Genomic DNA, 5609 nt, shown 5'->3' with positions numbered 1-5609 from the left:
CTCAAAACAGTGATGAGTCAAGTGCAATAAATAGAGATTATATTGCATGACTTATTGGCCGAAGGGATGAAAATCAATGAATCTTTCCAAGCCTCTTATATCATTGAGAAGTTGCCACCGCAATGGAAGGACTTCAAGAACTACCTTAAGCACAAATGTAATCAGTTAAAACTTGAAGATCTGATCGTGAGACTTCGCATTGAGGAGGATAACAAAAACACCGAGGCCAAGTCACATAAAAAGATGATGGAAACCGAGGCCAAAGCAAATATGGCAGAATCAAGTACGAGTCACAAGAGGAAGCACCCCCATAATGGAAAGAAAAGGGGGAAAGCAAAGAAGTTCCAAGGAAGTTGCTACAACTATGGCAAACCGAATCACATGGCTTGGATTGCCGACTTTCGTAGAAAAACAATAAAAAGCAATAGCAAAAGCAAGCAAACGTGGTTGAACAAAGGTATGTACCTTTAGATATTTCTGAAATTGATCTAAGTGCTGTCATTTTAGAGACCAACTTGGTGGATGATCCAAGCATATGGTGGATCGATACTGGCTTTACGAGCCACATTTGTGCAACAAGAGATTTTTATTCCACCTACGCCACCGTTGGAGATAAAAAGCTATTTATGGGAAACTCTGCAACTTCGGATGTCGTTGGAATTGGTAATGTAGTGCTGAAAATGATGTCGGGCAAGGAGATGACGCTAAAGAATGTGCTACATGTTCCAGACATTCGTAAAAATTTAGTTTCGAGCCACTACAAGAAAAACTCAAAAAGACAACGAATTTTATCCGTTGTCGTAGGGGGTTAAAAATTGTTGTAACTGATAGTGTTGTTAAAAGTACACCCCTACGACAACGGATAAAATCCATTTTATCCGATGTCGTAGGGATGTGCTTTTAACAATACCATCAATTACAACAGTTTTAGACCCCCTACGACAACGGATTTTATCCGTTGTCGTTTTTTATATAAAAAACAAAAAAAATTAAAAAAATAATATACAAATTTCAATATTATAAATAAACCAAAATTTAAAATTTCAAAAATAAAATTTAATATACAATTTTTTAGTATTACAAATCACTCGAAATTAAATTCTAATGTAATGCACACTATAGAAAAATACAAAAAAAATTATTTGCCATCTTTGCTCCTGCTTAGTCCAGCATCTGCACCATGTCTGCAGCCTAAAGGTTTCTCATTCTTGATCTTCCCCATAATCTTTAGCTGTTTTGATTTATTAGAATCACAAGACATTTTAATTCCAATTTCCTAGAAGAAAATATTAACATTATAACAAAGTGATGTTTGAAAATGGTTGATAATTGTATAAAAAATAAAACACTTCTTTCCAACCTTCATTAGGTTTGCTGCATGAATTTCTGAAGGCAAAGAAGGTTCTTCTTTAAGTCCTTTAGCAGTTTATATATCCCTTGTTTATTTTTCTGAAGTAGCAGTTTGTATATTCTAACATAAAGCAAGAAACAAAATAAACGACTAAGCAGAGACGAAAAACAAAAAAGGGAATCTATCTTCCCAATTAAACAAGGTAAAGTATTTTTAGAGGTTGATAAAGTGCAACGGGAGATGAAATAATAAAAAACCAGAACACTAGAGCAGAGATATTACCCCGTGAAGCAGCCTGTTCTTTCCGTTTCACTTCCTACTCGAGAAAACAAAAACAAATGTGTTACTCTTCTTCAAGACAAATGTAGGAAATCTGGATTCTTTCATAAAATATTCAAAATATAGAAATAAACGCGATTTGATTTTCTGTAGCATCCAAAAACCTGGCACTTCCAATTGAATGGTTTCAAGAAAGCAGTAAACTCATAACCAAAAAGTAATAACCAAAAATATTGAAAGTAAATCCCTGAGACAGAGTATGATATTCACGGGACTTCTTCTCTGAGTTCTCTCCCCTAAGTCATTAAAAATGCATTCAGACAAGAACACAAATTAAATAACGAGGAAATCATTAAGCAAAGAAACCCCCAAATCTCGTTTCAAGAAAATGGACAATTGCATAAGAAGGGCATATTGAACAGATTGAGATAATATCTATTCCAGATACGAATGCAGTTCAATAATGTACTCCAACAAAGGGATTCACATAAGGTGTTTTCATTAATATACACCGATTAATACATATTGAACAAATTGAGGTGTTCACTGTTCCAAAAATACCAATGAAGCAGTGCAATCATGTACACCAACAAAAAAGAATCACTTGATATTTTCATAAATATCCCAAATAACTTTTCTGCAAGTCTTGAAATACCTGAAATAGAAAAGCTTAAAAAAATCCAACCACCCGTTGCCCATGACCAAAAACCGCAAAAACAATTTCAAATATAGGGTAATAAAACTACACAAACATGAAGATAAACAACCAATACTTCATCACATAAATAAACTTTTCATATAATCAGCACAAAGGTAGAAAGGCTAATGGGAGAAAATATCAAACATCCAAAACACACAGATGATTATTGCAAAAACACATATGCAAGATATAGAAATAAGAGAGACGAACGATATCCAACATTTTCATGCTTTTGGTGCATGTAGCTGTAAAGTTGGTGCAATACATTAAATAAGAGAGTGAAAGATCATCATTACTTGAAACAATATGAAGGCATAAAAATTACAAACATCATGCAAGAAGCTGAAGGTGCACCGCAAGCTTTCCATTAAATAACCCACATTCAATAACTAATAAATGGTATACTAATAAATTATTGACTATTTCATGTCTTAAAGTTCGATAACAGTAATCCAATAAGTATAACTATTGAATAAATAAAGTACAAATTAGAATAGTAGCAAATGCATGAAAACGACCATCCAGAAACTATGGCAGTGCATTTGAACGCGATGTTACATACTTCTTGAAGTCTAACATTCAACTATTATCATCTAAGAATCATTTGGGATAAAAAAAAAAAGAAAAAGGGAAGGGCTGCACATGTGGTTTGCATCAAGAGATTCTGCTAACCTCTGCAATAAAAAACAAAGGATATTCATTAACAGGACAACTAGAAATCTATACCACATCGTCACAACAAATATATAATCAGATAAGTTACATTTCTCTCTGCCTGTTTCTTTCTAGGCAAGAAGATCACACATGTTGTTCTCGGCAAGGGCTTTGGCCTGGAAAATTTTTGGCATAAAACATCGTATAACATGTTTAGATTCTTGTGACAATATTCCCAAATCGCACTAAACATCTTCTATAAACCAACTGCAAATATGCATAAACACAATTCAAATATGAATAGAAAATAACTCAAAAAATGCATATGCATAAACTAATTAAAAAATACCGATAAATTAAGCATAAAAAAACTCAAATATATGAATGCTGACAGCATAAAAATGTGAAAAGTTTCATGGATGAAAGGTTAAAAACGAGGATACAAGCTCGAATAAACTGCAATCGCCAATTATATGCATAACCAAGGTCCTGAATCTATTGCATGACACAACATTTTCTTCTGTAAAATTATAAATTAAGGAATTAACAAAACCTGAAATCAAGGGATTAATTTAAGATAAATTTGCAAGGAAAAAGACAAACCCATTATTTAATTTCTTTTTTAAAAAAAGTTAAAAAAAGGTGATGTAATTAATGAAAATCCATTGATAAATTGAAAACAAAAGGGGGAGAGAAACAATTACGCACTTCTTCTTTGAAATCTTCTTGGAAGAACGTTTGAACTTTCCATCAGACTCACTGGGCGAGAAAGAGAGTGGTGTGGCGGGACTGGAATTTTCGGCGGCAGTGGTGGTGGATGCTTCTTCCTCCTCCGCCTCAAATTTTGCACCATCTCAAACTGATATGTGACTATTTGCTTTCTAATCCATTTGGGATTCAATGAATTCAAAAATACTTCGATGCGTCGAAGCTCTTGAAGCAAACCAACTATTCCTTTTATATAAAGAACCGCCATAGGATCACTCTGAAAGGGAACAACAACTCTGAGTGGCAAGAATGATCAGATATGTTTGATTAATACTAGAGAGCAGGAAGTTACGTAAAGTGTATGGAAAGATTTACACGTATTATTCTGGAACAGATGCAATAAAATTTGCAGGCATATCTCCACAGCGTTTAACACATCATATTGGATGTACAAATGAGTTGATTAGTCTTGAAACGAACCTAACTCATAAAAAATATTACATATATACTTAAAATAAATTTTCATAAATTTAATGCATAATAAAAATCGATTGCATCTTAAAAGTTTAAAAATTCGAACAGGTTAAAATCCATGCAAACGACTATAATCTCAAAAGTATGCAAACTAATGAGAAATAGTAAATATGTGCGGAAAACAGCTCAATACATAAAATATTTTATCACAAACTAAATCAACTGAAACATGAGCTGGCGAAAATCACGGGTGTGCTAGCTCGCCATGGATGCACAGAGGTCTTCACCACCAGTCGGGACCACAACCTCCTGAATAACATAAAACTCACCTGCACTCATTTAGATCTAGTGAGCCTAAAGGCCCAGCATGCTCTACCTTTAATAACGAGTACTACTAAATAAAACCACATGCAAACACATAACATATATATAAATAATCTAAGGATTCTAATGCATACATGATCGTAAAATCGTATGCATAATACTGTGTTGTAGGCATAATCATAACATAATTACATAACATAAATATGACATGTCATAATCATAAAATCTTTGATGTGGGTCATATCAGTGAAGTGTAACCTAATTCGATTGATCAATCTAAATTCATCGTACGTGGTGGCGGCCTGTGGGGTATACCCCTAACGCCCTATGCTACTTCACGCAACCTTTGGGGATCCATAGGCTCATAATCATAAGTGAAAAGGTCATCGGGCCCGATATCCCGACCTCCAGTCCCGTGTTTGTCACAAATCACTTCAATTATCCCAAAACTATTTTTTTTCGCATGCCATCAATTTAACATAACATACATGAAATGAATCATGAACTTAAAAATAGCATCTTTTTTAAAATTATGCCCGTAAATATATATTTAATGTATTTTTCATAAAAGTCATACTTATATCAAAATATACATATACATTTATTAAATATATATTTACGGACTATTTTTTTTGTCACTGGCTAGTTCGAGTTGCTGCCCCTTAACTAAAGCTCATAAACTTAGACTGGCTCATTAACATTTATACTGACCCAAAAATACTTAGACTAGATCAATCACACTTAAAATGACCCAATCAGACTTAGATTGGCCCAATAGTACTTAATCAAACTTAGAACTTATCCCAACCAAATAATTAAACAACTTAGAACTTAGCCCATTAACAAATTTAGCTCAATTATTAAATTAAACCTCCAATAACTATCTTAAAACCCAATAATATTGACTCAATAACTAAATCAATTCATTCAAGCCCAAATAACACTTTATCCCAAATAAACAACTAAGCCCAATAAATAAATTAAACTCAATAAACATTTTAGACTCAATAACTAAATTAAGCTCAATGAACATCTTAGGCCCAATAACAAAATTGGCCCAAAGAAATAAACACTTAGACTCTTAAATAATTACCCGGCCCAAAATAAAATAATTCGGAC

At 33.3% G+C, this 5609-nt stretch overlaps 1 long non-coding RNA gene across 1 annotated transcript; it reads right to left on the bottom strand.

Annotated features, from left to right (window-relative positions):
* Positions 1-1107: 1107 nt before the first annotated feature.
* On the bottom strand, positions 1108-4145 carry LOC140884736 (uncharacterized). The gene is made up of 5 exons (XR_012150707.1): positions 4068-4145; positions 3693-3969; positions 1634-1667; positions 1361-1471; positions 1108-1276 (listed from the first exon to the last, which is right to left on the bottom strand). It is a non-coding gene; the product is annotated as an uncharacterized lncRNA (long non-coding RNA).
* Positions 4146-5609: the final 1464 nt, after the last annotated feature.

This window comes from Henckelia pumila, chromosome 2 (assembly GCF_033568475.1).
Source record: "Henckelia pumila isolate YLH828 chromosome 2, ASM3356847v2, whole genome shotgun sequence".
Classification (NCBI taxonomy): Eukaryota; Viridiplantae; Streptophyta; class Magnoliopsida; order Lamiales; family Gesneriaceae; genus Henckelia; species Henckelia pumila.
Note: the sequence above shows the minus strand (reverse complement) of the source record. Positions and strands in the feature narration are given on the sequence as shown.